At 51.1% G+C, this 14,159-nt stretch overlaps 1 protein-coding gene across 6 annotated transcripts in view; it reads right to left on the bottom strand.

Moving 5' to 3' along the window:
• FAM118A (family with sequence similarity 118 member A) overlaps positions 1-10,432 on the bottom strand; it is a 33,525-nt gene extending 23,093 nt beyond the window's left edge. For 2 of the 6 annotated variants that reach the window (XR_011482958.1, XM_020888289.2), the window contains exon 1: positions 7,898-8,138. The gene's annotated coding sequence lies outside the window, so the exon portion shown is untranslated. Of the gene's footprint in view, positions 1-306; positions 329-999; positions 1,218-7,897; positions 8,139-10,242 lie in introns of those variants that run through there. The other 4 variants (XM_070453498.1, XM_020888292.2, XM_020888291.2 and 1 more) reach the window with 4 other exon arrangements.
• Positions 10,433-14,159: the final 3,727 nt, after the last annotated feature.

The raw sequence follows: 14,159 nt of genomic DNA, 5'->3' as shown, positions 1-14,159 counted from the left end.
TATTGAGGTTTCCCACTGTACCTTATAATCCCAAGTATAAGCGACCTTGGGCCCTAGCCTGGCGACTTCAGTGACTGACCTAGCTCTTCACCAGCCCTCAGTGTTAACAGCTACACAACAGGAAACCTTGCTAACAGACCGAGTTCTGCAAGCTCGGGAACCTCTCAGAGGAAAAGTGCTCTGGACTCAAACTCTGGAGTCAGAGAGCTCCGGCACCGCAAAGGCTTTCCCAACCTCCCCGCTCAGGACGGACCTCAGGGTCCTTCCCACTCCACCCTACGAGAGGAGTCAATACGAGATGCTCACCAGCTGATGAATCCAACTGCCCCCCAAATAATGTACACCACTTCCCCACGTGGGACGGAGTCTTTTATCTCACCCTGCTCTACACGGCAGTTTAGAATACTGTCTGAACAGTCACTGGGCACCCAGTGACTGCAGAAGTCACATGCCCTAAACTGTCACCACTGTGAAGAACTTTAGAAATCTGTCTGTCATTCTTTCAATTATTGTTCAACTACTTTTGACGCTCCTTTATATGTATGATCACAGATACAAACTGAAAACCTAAATACTACAAGCACACTTCTGCAAAAGAGTGTGAACAAATTAAAGTTTTGTGGGCTGGATTTAACTCCAAAATGAAGTGATTTCCAAGTTTTCCTAGAGAACAAGTCAACACTGCAGGCCCTGAGCACTTAGGTAACAGGTGAGGGCTGGTGCTCCTGGGCGGCCGGTTGCCGGCTTAAGTGCTCAAACCTCGTCCTCCTCCTAGAGGAGGAGGTGAAGAAGGCCCAGAGCCGGCTCCCCAGCACGTGCAGGCAGAGAAGCCTCCAGACTCTAACGCTGACGGCTACCTTTAAGGATCACACCCGCCAACACAGGAAGTACCCGATCACATTAAATCTCAACACAATAACTATGCAGTGATGAACTGCATAGCTGCCCATATTTAGACATTTACAGTTCATTGTAGCATTACAAGTTTAAAGACATTACCTCATTTCCTGTTCTTTCAGCAGCATGATTATCAGAGCCAAACCCCACAGTGACTTTAGAAAGTATCCCAATCTCGCCTGTTTTTAAACCCAGGGCCAAGCAGGAGATCTCCGCAGCACTTAGTACCCGATCCTAGAAGTCTCCACAGGACAGCGAGCCTCCGGCACTCTGCCCTCACCCCTAGCACCATTCTCTAAGCCCATCAGCTTCCAGACGACGGTAACAAAAGCCTCCAGAGACCTTTCAGAAGCAGCATCTTTCGGTTTCCCTGGTGATCGTGTCGTCACCGCAGTTTGCAGGCCCAGAGCCCAGTCATCATAGCAACCCATTCCTTTTTACGAGGACCTAACAGCATTTTCTGAGAGCAAAATCCGGCCCCAACACAGATCTGTATAAGCAGTTCCTGTCCTTTTATCCAAAGTCATGAATAAAAGTTTGGATAGGATATTTTCTGCTTAAATTTGAGATTATGAGCATTTTATGAACAAACTTCAGAGTAGTCAGAGACTGCCTTACTCACTGAATGCCTATGTTCAACCCTAAATAAATGTTCATCTAACTGAGTCTAACGCAAAACACAACAAACCACACACACCAAACTCGTTACTTAGAGCTAGCAAAGCAAACCCTGCTTCCCAGCTCCCTAACTCCACATGCCAGAGAGTTAACCCCCTCCCCCTCACCGTGCTCCCTGGTCCCCCGGCCCTGGTCCAGTCAGCCCCTCTCACTGACTCCAGCTTGGTCATATGACTTCTTTGGCCAACGGGATGTCGGCAAACAAGCAAGCAGGCATGTGATAAGCACACTGAGGCTGGAGCCTGCCCTGCTGGAATGGACTCAGCCCCGTTCAAGCTGGTCTAGCCTCCAGGACAGCTACCAGTGGACAGCACACCTGCTGGGCCAGCCAGAGTCCAGCTGAACCTGGCCCAGGTGCTGACCCCTGAAACCCTCATTCCCGCACACCCCACTCCATACATTACCAGAAAGAGGACAGGGACGGGAAGAAGACAAGCATATCAAGATAAAGAGAGAAATGAAAAAAAAGCATGCATCAGTGAGTGAGTGAGTCAAAGTTTTGAGGCGGTGGGGGGAGAAAATGCTTGTCAAGAACAGTATTTTATTACAAGTTGTTTCAATCGGTCAGTTGTGTCCAACTCTGTGACCCCATGGACTGCAGCCCACCAGGCTCCTCTTCCCATGGGATCTCCCAGGCAAGAATGCTGGGGTGGGTTGCCATTCCATTCTCCAGGGGGTCGTCCCGACCCAAGGACAGAACTGTCTCCTGCACTGGCAGGAGACCACTGTGCCCCCAGGGAAGCCCTTTATTACAAGTAGCATAATGAAAAACTAAATCACTTTCTGTGACAAATTACACCTTCACTCAAGTACAAACCATGAAACAGAAGTTTCAAATCTGTGGGATCCTCAAAAATATCCTTAGGGAAAAAAAATATCCTTAGGAAAAGGATATCCTTAGGAAAAGTCAATTTCTTTCTATAAATGAATTGTCACATGGCTCTTGAGCAGTATAAACGAGCATAGAGGTAAGCAGGCATGTGGGAAATGTGCTCAAAATACATTCCTCTTACACAGCAAGGGACGGGACATTGTAAACATTCATGAAAATCTCCAAATGTTAGCTTTGAACTCATGTTTCCAATCCATCGAGCAATGGAATAAAATGCCCCCAGAATTTGTGGGAAAAGTCACACCCTTTTGACTACAAACGACTTGATTCAGATGAAGGCCTGAACAGGCAACGCAGCAAGCTCTTACCATCAACACCCCCATTTGCTCCTGTTACCCAAGGAACCCACACTGAAGAGTGATTTCTACACCTGCTGCCCTCAGGGGACAGGAGACCCGGAAATGACAGCTGAGTGTTATCCCCGTGTGGTTCCTAAAGACTGGAACGTCCCTACAGGAGGCCAAACCCTGTGAGTACACCCAGGCGGGTCTGCAGGCCTCTGGCCACAAAGCAAGCTCTTCCCGTCAGCAGAGCCCCGCCTCCCCTGGCCGTTAACACCCTCAGGCCCTCAGTCTCACCTGATTCCCACAAACTGCCTTTTTCCAAGCAATCTGGTTCCCCCAGCTGACCTGGGAGGGGGCCACAGAAGCAGAAATCACTGGGCGACAAAAGGAAGTTTTCAAGCACTGATGAATTATTGGGAACCTGACTGACAGAGGTTATTTCTGGCGAGTGCGTTGGCCTAATTAGGTTCACATGAGCTGAAAATGAGCTGCAAAAGGACAAAAACTTAACTTCCAGAACTGCAAAGGAAAGGCCTGCCCTGAAACCACAACGCCCAGGGCCACGGTGGAGAAAACAGGATCTGAAGAGCAGAAGCATCACCAGTCTCTGAACCTCAGTTTCCAAACCTGTCAAAAGGGAATGCCATCATCCCCATCACTGATTGGATTCTCCTGAAGATTTTAAGCGCATCAAGGACCTGAAAGGCACTTAACCTGAAGAGGTTTATCTATTACTGTCAACACCCCAGCAGCCAGCTTCTCTCCGTCAGCATCAGCAGACTTTCATTTTAACACTACTTCTCCACAACTACATACTCATCTAACCTGGATTCTGGTGAAACTTGACCACTTGACCTAGCCATTACTAGTGAGAGGTCTCCAGGATGAGCTGGTTTTTTTCCAAGTTTCAGGAAATACGAAACCTCAATTTGAAAACACGCTACTTAAGCAAACGCTTTTTATTCAGTCGACATAAACTGCAGTGGAAAAAAATCCTTATTCTGTAGTGATCAAAATGTGTCCGTCTGCTCCTTGAAAGCAACTCCAGAGTAGCCTGGGCTCATCTGCTCAAACCAAGAAAACAACAAAACCCACCACTAACAAAAAATGTACACATCACCATTTAGTTCAAAAAGCAGCACTAATTATTGACACCTTCTACACCCCTGTTAGATCCAAGGGCAAACACCACACGCTTACAGGTACGATCTCATTCAAAGCTCCCCATGACCCTGTGACGTGGCTCTTATTACCTCTCACCTGGCCAAGGCTGACGTTAAACCCTTTCAAGAGGCCAACCACCATGGTAAATGTAGTCATCCCAGTTTTCTCTGAACATCAGTGAGGCTCAGATGGCAAACAAATGCACCTGACCTTTCATTGGGAACACTGCCAACAGCTGAAGGGCCCACTAACAGTCTGTCCAACGGAGGTGGCACGCTGCACAACGCAGAGACGTGTCACTCAACAATAAGCCAACAATGGGGAAATGTGCCCGTGCAGAGGCTTAGGCACGCGGAACCACCAGCATTATCCATCCCGAGAGGAATAGGAGATGCTCTGTTAATAGAAAATAAACCTCCAGTGCAATCTAAAATTATACAACTGCAGAGTTGGAGGAGTCTTAAAGGTTCTGTGATGTCAAATACCCTTCTTTACAAATGTGAAAATTGAGACTGAGCAACAGTGTCTTGGTAAAGGTTCCCCAGGAAGTCAGGGGACAAGCGACACTCACTCCAGGCCCAAGCCCCATAATCCTGCCACTACCCCAGGTACCACCTGGTCCACTGTGACCCCCAGAAGTTCATATAAGGCACTCATCTACAGCTCTTTTCACTACCAAACCTTTACATCAGGGCTTCCCTGGTGGCTCAGATGGTAAAGAAATCTGCCTGCAATGCAGGAGATCCTAGTTGGATCCCTGGGTCAGGAAGATCCCCCAGAGAAGGAAATGGCAATCCACTCGTGTTCTTGCTGGAGAATCCCATGGACAGAGGAGCCTGGTGGCTGCCGTCTGTGGAGCAGCAAAGAGCTGGACACGACTGAACAACAAACACTTCCACTTCACAAAAATCAAACCACATGACGCGGCTGGTCTGCAGGTTCACCTGTTTCCTCGCTCCATCCATTCTCTAGGAATGCTGAAAGAAACGGCCACCATCAGGAAGATTCAGAGGCAGCAAGAAGCAGCCTCAGGCAAAACAACCAGCTCACAAGAGTTTTGTTGGGTCCCTGCCTGCGGCTTATCACACAATAGTCTGTGTTAACTTTAGCAGAGACAGATACGGAGGGCTCAGTCAGGAAACAAGCCACCTCTGGAGAGGACTTCACTCTCCTGGGAAAGAGACCTTGAGGCTCTTTGCGGGAGGGAGTAGGATCCAGCCCAGAGAGTCCAGCCTTAGAAGTCTGACAACCGAGGGTAATGGCTGAACAACTTCAAATAGGGGTCACTCAGCCTCTCTGAGCTGTGTATTTCCTTTATCTTATTATCTCAGGGTTGCTGGAACATGAAAAAGGCTAACATTTAAACTAGCAAAGCCTACGACAGTGTGATTCCCCTACACCCCATGCAGGCTGTGGGTATTCTTCCTGGGTTTATTCAATTAAAATTAACTAACAGTTAAATTCATTTCCTTGGTGACACTAGTCTCTGCTTAAACTACACACATCCCCATGTGTCAAGTTTACTGGAGGGCACGAACACAGAACATCTTCATCATCACAGAGACTTCTGTTATTGTACTGGGAGAGACTCCCTGCCCCTAACGCCAAGTCCAGACCTCCACAAACAAAAGTCGTGTGCCTTTCTCTTTTAAATCACTCTAATCCACACCCTCTGCCACGCCTTGTGGTCCTCTCAACTTGTCTAGGCTGCTGACAGGCACCCTGCTTCCGGGTTCAGCCCCTCTGGTCCCAGTCTCCAAAGTGACATTTCTGACACAACACATCTGAACTCTCAGGACCCCCAAGCCCAGCTAATAAACCAAATTCATGATCTGGTTCCATTCCTGAGACCCAGCCTCTCCCCCCTGCCCTCCCACCCACTGTGCCCCATGTCCATCTCCTGCGTGGACGCTGGACTCACCCTGACACACAGACAATCACCCTAATGAAGTCCTAGGTGACCTATAGGCAGAAGGACCAAATCTCTCCTAAAAAGACTAAGTTCCTAATGCCAGTCCCCAGGCAGAAAAGTGTGGGCTCAAACAGGAAAGAGCAGGATTGATCTTTGGGTCTAGACTTTAAGAAGCTCAGCCATGCGTGAGGTCCTCGCTGCCAACATGCTGGTCCAGGTCACCCGCCAACCTTTCCCATGGTCTTGCTCCCTCCAACCAATTTTCTCACACCAGACCCAGAGATTGTTCAAAAACACAAAATCTATCTTCACTCTGCTCCTCAAACCCCTCGATGGCCCCCCACCCCTTTCCAGGACCAAATCCTCTCTGCTGTGCTGAGTTGCTTCAATCATGTCTGACTCTTTGTGACCCCATGGACTGTAGCTCACCAGGCTCCTCTGTCTCAGGAATTGTCCAGGCAAGAACACTGGAGTGGGTTGCCCTTCCCTTCTCCAGGGGATCCTCCTGACCCAGGGACTGAAGCCGGGTCTCCTGCCTTGCAGGCAGATTTACCGCTGAGCCACGGGGGAAGCTCCCAAACTCTCTACTGGGCCTTCAAAGTTCCCCCGGCTTTGGTCCTGCCCCTCCCCATCGCACTCTAAGCTTCCCAGTTTCCTCCATTCCAGTCTCCCCTACTCCAAACACCTCCCTCACTCCTCATGCACTGATCAACACCCACCTTCCCTGGCTCTGAGCTGGTCCAAAACACACTCAGAGGGACAGTGAAAGCAGTAATTCAGGAAAGGGCCAAGGGCATGGGGCCTCAGGGCACAAAGCTGGATTCTTCCCACTTCAGGTTCTAATTGCTTGAGGACCTTGTTCAATAAGGTCTTACACCTCCAGTCAGAGGCTTACCTGGGGGCACAGGGGCAAAGAACCCACCTGCCAAGCAGTAGACTCAGGCTCGACCCCTGGGTGGGGAAAATCCTCTGGAGAAAGAAATGCCATCCACTCCAGTATTCTTGCCTGGGAAATCCCATGGACAGAGAAGCCTGGCGGGCTAGTCCATAAGGCTGCCAAGAGTCAGACACACTTAGCAACTAAACCACCACCACCACCACAACCTTAAAGCATGCTGATCCATCCCAAGCCCCTCACCTACTTAGCTCTGCTTCCCTCCACAACACATCTGTTCTCTAGGTGCTTCTGTGGGGCCATATGAACCTCAGCAAAGGGCATTAAAAGTTAAAACACTGTCCTGCTTTGGCCTCAGTACAACAGTCAACTCAGTGCAAGCGCTCCATCCCCTGCCCGGCCACAAAGGGTCATTAGATGACTCATTAAACACCTCTACTTCTTTCATCCTAAGAATTTACAAAAGCCCGGGAACTCTTTCACAGATGCCCGATGGGTCCACAGACCGCAGGTTTGAGAAGCCCAGCCTCCAGACCTGCGTGGACAGGGAGCATAAAGGGACTGAACCTCAAGGGCAGGTAGTGGAGGGTGGGGACGGCAGTCTAGGGATCGGGGGGCTAGGAAGAGATGGCACGGTGGCGGGGGCGAGGGGGGGGGGTTGTTTCGCGGCCCAGAGAGGTTCTAAAGAAGCCTGGGAAGGGGCAGTCAAGGACAGTCGCGGGGGTCCTGAAGGAATCTGGGGAGGTTTCTGGAACTGAGGATCCTCGGGGTCCCGGGACCCTGAATCGGCGGCAGGGCCTCAGGGGGTCTCGGCGTCTGAGGCGGGGCGGGGCGGGGCGGGGCGGAAGTCCGGAAGGGTTTCGGGACTTGAGGAGCCTTAAAAGTGTAGGGGCAAAAAGTGGCCGGCGACTCCCACAGGGTCTCGGGGGCCAGGGGTGTCTGAAGGGGCTGGGGTGGATCCCGGGGTGGGGGGGTCTTCGGGGCTGGGGTTCCCGAGAGAAGGGTTGGGGGTGGGTCTTGGGCACCGAGGTCTATCGGGGTCCTTCAGGCGGCCGTGGATCCCGAGAGTGGCCGGGGGGTCTGGAGAGGCAGGGACGGGTCCTGAGGGTCCCGAGGTCTTGAGGGGGCCTCTCTCCACTCGGCACCCCCGGGCCGCCCCCCGCCAGTCAGCTCACCCCACGGCGCCTCCTCCGGCTGAGCGGGTCCAACTCTCAGGGGGCTCCCGGCGGCCGCGCGCCCGGGGGTCACCAGGCCGAAGACGGTCTGCGGGGAGGGCGACAGCGCGCGCGCCGAAGCCGGAGCCGGAGCCGGAGCCGGAGCCGGAGCCGAAGCCGAAGTCGGAATGGGAGGCGGAGCCGGAGAAGTCAACGCCTCGCCGCCCTCAGCCGCGACTCCAACGGAGGCGGCCGCGGCACAGTCGCAAAGCCTTCCCCCGCGCGCCCGCCCCCGCGGCGCGAAGGTTCCGCCCCGAAACCAACTGCTCGGAGCCGCAGGCCCCGCCCCCTAGAGGCTCCGCCCCCACCTTTGGCGCAGGCGCGGTCGAGTGCGCGGGGAGCGCGATTCAGTTCAATTCAGTCTCTCAGCTGTATCCGACTCTCGCGACCGAATGGACTGCAGCACGCCAGGCCTCTCTGTTCCACGTCAACTCCCGGAGCTTACTCAAACTCATGTCCATTGAGTCGGTGATGCCATCCAACCATCTCATCCTCTGTAGTCCTCTTCTGCCTTAAGTCTTTCCCAGCATCAGGGTCTTATCCGATGAGTCAGTTCTTCACATCAGATGGCCAAAGTGTTGGAGTTTCAGCTTCAGCATCAGTCCTTCCAATGAATATTCAGGGCTGATTTCCTTTAGGATGGACTGGTTGGATCTCCTTGCTGTCCAAGGGACTCCTCTTCTCCAACACACTTCAAAAGCATCAATTCTTCACTGCTCAGTTTTTCTTATAGTCCAACTCTCACATCTATACATGACTACTGGAAAAACCATAGCTTTGACTGGAGGGACCTTTGTTGGCAAAGTAATGTCTCTGCTTTGTAATATGCTGTCTAAATTGGTCATAACTTTTCTTCCAAGGAGCAAGCGTCTTTTAATTTCATGGCTGCAGTCACCACCTGCAGTGATTTTGGAGCCCCCAAAAATTAAGTCTGTCACTGTTTCCACTGTTTCCCCATCTATTTGCCATGAAGTGATGGGACTGGATGCCATGATCTTAGTTTTCTGAATGTTGATTTTTAAGCCAACTTTTTCCCTCTCCTCTTTCACTTTCATCAAGAGTCTCTTTAATTCTTCGCTTTCTGCCATAAGGGTGGTGTCATCTGCATATCTGAGGTTATTGACTTGTCTCCCAGCAATCTTGATTCCAGCCTGTGCTTCCTCCAGCCCAGTGTTTCTCATAATGTACAATGCATATAAGTTAAATAAGTAGGGTGACAATATACAGCCTTTACAGGACTCCTTTTCCTATTTGGAACCAGTCTGTTGTTCCATGTCCAGTTCTAACTGTTGCTTCTTGACCTGCATACAGGTTTCTCAGGAGGCAAGTCAAGTGGTCTGGTATTCCCATCTCTTTAAGAATTTTCCAGAGTCTGTTGTGGAAGCACAACAGAGGCACAACAACGCCTACAGCCAAAGGCTTTGTCATAGTCAGTGAAGCAGAAGCAGGGCGCGGTGGGGCTGACCCTCTGGTTGGCTTCCCCCTGCAGGTGCTCGCAGTGTGGCCTCTGTTTCTAAAACGGGAGCAAGCACACTGCAGAGACATAGAGGCCAGCTGTGCTGCTGGGGTCCCTTGGACCCCAAGGAGATCCAACCAGTCCATCCTAAAGGAGATCAGTCCTGCATATTCATTGAAAGAACTGATGCCAAAGCTGAAGCTCCGATACTGTGGCCACCTGATGCAAAACACTGACTATTGGAAAAGATCCTGATGCTGGGAAAGATTGAAGGCGGGAGAAGGAGATGACAGAGGATGAGATGGTTGGATGGCATCACCGACTCAATGGCCATGAGTTTGAGTAAACTCCAGGAGTTGGTGATAGATAGGCAGGCCTGGCGTGCTGAAGTCCACAGGGTTGCCAAGAGTCAGACACGACTGAGCGACTGAACTGAACTGAACTGAGAGACCATTAAGTGGGATTGGAGGCACCTCTCTGCAGCCAGGCCCCGCACCACACTCATGGACAGCTTCAATTCTCCAACCCGAGATGGGTCCAGACCCCAGCAGATCTCAGGTCCCCTGCTTGCCAACTGCCTGGCTAAAATCTCCAGTTCGATCCACTGACCCGGGGTTCTTTTCCTTCAGAGTTCTTACAGCCCCGAAACTATGTTCACTAATTATCTGTGTCTCCCCAGCCCTCCCCGGGGGAGCCAGGACCTTATTCCCCATGTCCACCCCTGGGAGCCCACCCTCCACCATCCTCCACCTGGGAGCCCAGAAGCTAGAATGGCGCTGGGCACACAACTGCTGCCCAAATGTCATGAATGTGAGTGTCCACCCGTGTTCTTATGAAGAAATACACTCACCCGGAGACGGGGAATGGGGCTATCTAGGGTTCAGGTCCGTGAGTCTGTGGGACACGCCCAGCTGATTTCGTGTCTCCAGTTGATATTCCTCTCCTCCCTTGTCTGCCCCTGGAAACCTTTCCCTGCCCTGAGCAATACTTAACCAGATCCAAAACCACTTGCTCTTGCCAGCCTTCCCGTGTTTCCTGAATCCACACCCCCTAACCCGCCCAGGCCAGCCAGAGTTAATGGCTATTTCCTCTCTCCTTAGCAGTTTTTCTTTGCCCACCACCCCACCCCACCCCTAGCTGATTTTAAAGTTGGCTAACATACCCCACCCTGTCTCCACCCCCACAGGAAGCCTCCCATTTGTGGGTGAAGTTCTGCTTGTGAGTTTCGGCAGCCTGTGAACTCTCTGGGGGGCCCCAGAGCCCGGAGAACTGTGGGGGCCGCTGACTCAGGCCACGGAAGGAGGAGCAGAGATGGGCTTCCCATGGGTGCCAGCACTTGCCCAAGATCTTTCCTGTGTTCTTTAGGCCTGGGAAGAAGGAGAGAAAGTCACCGATGTTACTGTTCCAGATGGGGAACATTTAACCACCGCTGCATACAGTTCCTCCTGCCCTGGACGAGGGGTCGGGATGCAATGTGTTTCAGTCCTGAGGACCCATGTTACCTGAAAACTGGGCTCACCTCTTGGGGGGTGTCAAGCCAAAAGACAGCTAAGCCAAACAGCAGAAGAAGGAAGGATTTATTCTCACTTGCAGCAAGTAAGGAAAACCATTAGGGGTCTTTCCAAAGCAGTATCTACCCAAACAGCAAAAGTGGTGAAGTATTAAGCTAAGTAAAGTGAAGTAAAGTTGCTCAGTCGTGTCTGACTCTTTGCAACCCCATGGACTATAGCCTACCAGGCTCCTCCCATGGGATTTTCCAGGCAAGGGTACTGGAGCAGGTTGCCATTTCCTTCTCCAGTATTAAGCTAAGGGGACAGGCATCTTCAAGAAGGGGCTTGAGTAGAGAATTCCGCACTGAATGGAGCAAAGGTCAACAGAATCCAAGCCTTAGTGGACTGAAGTCAGGAAGGTCAACACCATCTTTCCATTCTCCCCCTGGGCGGAGTCCTTAGTTCCTGCAAATGGTAAAGACTGTATTACATTATGGGCTTGAGTTCAGTTCAATTCAGTCGCTTAGTCATGTCCAACTCTTTGCGACCCCATGGGCTGTAGCCCACCATTCCTCCTCATGGAATTCTCCAGGCAAGAATACTGGAGAAGGTAGTCATTCCCTTCTCCAGGGGATCTTCCCAACCCAGGGATTGAACCCAGCTCTCCCACATTTCAGGCCAATTCTTTACCAGCTGAACCACCAGGGAAGCCGAGCAGGTGCTGGGTCTCTGTTTTGTCACTGACTATTGTTTCTCGACGGCTTTTCCTTTGTTCCTGTGTTCCCTCACTTGTCTTAAGATCTTTGATTACTGAGACTTGTTCAAGGGCCAGGCTTAGATCCCCAAATGGTTTAAGCCAAAAATGGCTTTTCTTAGGTCAAGAAAGCCATACCTGATTCTTTCTTCAGGGACCCCCTACCCTATATGATTATACTTTTGCCCTTAAAACACAGCTCCTCCCCTTAAAACACAGCTCCTGCCCGTAAGGTCCCAGGCCCCAGCTTGGATCTTATAAACAGGACCCTGTGGCCTGGGTGTGTCAGAGGTCAGACCCAAGGTTCACTGGGGTCCTGGGCAGGGCTTGACAGGGTGTTGGAGCTGGAATAATCAGTTCAGCTCCAGGCAAGGGATAGGCTGGAAGTCTCGACACTCCACCAAAGAGCTCAGCCAGGAAGCCTTACCTGGCTTCCCGATTTCTTGGCGCATAAAATGTCCGCCAGCAATGCAAAAGACACAAGAGATGCAGGTATGATCCCTGGGTTGGGAAGATCCCCTGGAGAAGGGAATGGCAATTCATTCCAGTTCCAATATTTTTGTCTGGAGAATCCCATGGACAGAGGAGCCTGGCCGGCTATAGTCCATGGGGTCACAAAGAAGGCACAAGAAGCCTTACAAGGGCAAAGCCAGCAGAAGGGACACCCTGGGAACCTTGCCTTTCCCTCCCTCCCCCATATCCAAAAGACACGCAGCTTCTCTCGAGCTGTGGAAAATCCCCGGGAGGCCCTGCCGCCTGGCAGCACTGCCCACACTCGAGGCAGATAAGGCAGTGGCGGGACAGGGAGCCAAGGGGCCGGCTCGGTGCTGGGTGAGGACTGTCATGTGATGTTGGCCCTGCAGGCTGCGGGACTCCCGGCCTCCCTCACTCAGCATATAATGAACACAGGAGCAAACACCTGTGCGCGTGAAACTGCTCCCCAAGCCCCCAGACAGACCCCACTCACCTCTGTGCTAAAGGTGCCCTCCTGGGCACACAGCAGGGGATGCCCGGTGGCACACCAGTGTGTCTGGAATGGACATGTTTTCGCGTGAGTGTGTACACTGCTGTGAACCGTGAACTTCCAGATGTTCAAGCTGGATTTAGAAAAGGCAGAGGAACCAGAGATAAAATTGCCAGCATCCACTGGATCATCGAAAAAGCAAGAGAGTTCCAGATAAACATCTACTTCTGCTTTATTGACTACGCCAAAGCCTCTGTATGGATCACAGCAAACTGCGGAAAATTCTTCAAGAGACAGGAACACCAGACCACTCTGACCTACCTCCTGAGAAATCTGTATGCAGGTCAAGAAGCAACAGTTAGAGCTGGACATGGAACAATAGACTGGTTCCAAATAGGAAAAGGAGTATGTCAAGGCTGTATATTGAGTAATCACCCTTCTTACTTAACTTATATGCAGAGTACATCATGAGAAACGCTGGGCTTGATGAAGCACAAGCTGGAATGAAGACTGCCGGGAGAGATATCAATAACCTCAGATATGCAGATGACACCACCCTTATGGCAGAAAGTAAAGAAGAACTAAAGAGCTTCTTGATGAAAGTGAAAGAGGAAAGTGAAAAAGTTGGCTTAAAACTCAACATGATCTTAAAAAACTAAGATCATGGCATCTGGTTCCATCACTTCCTGGCAAATAGATGGGGAAACAGTGGAAACAGTGACAGACTTTATTTTGGGGGGCTGCAAAATCACTGCAGATGGTGACTGCAGCCATGAAATTAAAAGATGCTTACTCCTTGGAAGGAAAGTTGTGACCAACCTAGACAGCATATTAAAAAGCAGAGACATTACTTTGCCAACATAGGTCCCTCTAATCAAAGCTATGGTTTTTCCAGTAGTCATGTATGGATGTAAGAGTTGGACTATAAGGAAAGCTGAGCAGTGAAGAATTGATGCTTTTGAAGTGTGGTGTTGGAGAAGACTCTTGAGTGTCCCTTGGACAGCAAGGAGATCCAACCAGTCCATCCTAAAGGAAATCAGACCTGAATATTCATTGGAAGGACTGATGCTGAAGCTGAAGCTCCAATACTTGGGCCACCTGATGCAAAGAACTGACTCACTGGAAAAGACCCTGATGCTGGGAAAGATTTGGGGCAGGAGGACAAAGGGGTGACAGAAGATGAGATGGTTGGATGGCATCACCGACTCAATGGACATGAGTTTGAGTAAACGCCGGGAGTTGGTGTTAGACAGGGAGGCCTGGCGTGCTGTGGTTCATGGGGTCGCAGACTCGGACATGACTGAGTGACTGAACTGTACTGTACACTCCTGTTTATTGTTGATGTTGTTTAGTCACTGAGTCGGGCCCAACTCTTTGGCGACCCCATGGACTATAACCCACCAGGCTCCGCTGTCCATGGGTTATTTCAGGCAAGAATTCTGAAGTGGGCTGCCGCTTCCTTCTGCCAGGGGTCTTCCCAATGCAAGGGTGGGAACTGCATCTCCTGCGTTGCAGGTGGATCTTTGCACACTGAGCCGCCAGGGAAGCATCCATCGTAA

This window comes from Odocoileus virginianus, chromosome 23, assembly GCF_023699985.2.
Source record: "Odocoileus virginianus isolate 20LAN1187 ecotype Illinois chromosome 23, Ovbor_1.2, whole genome shotgun sequence".
NCBI classification, from domain to species: domain Eukaryota; kingdom Metazoa; phylum Chordata; class Mammalia; order Artiodactyla; family Cervidae; genus Odocoileus; species Odocoileus virginianus.
This window is presented reverse-complemented; position numbering and strand designations above follow the sequence as displayed.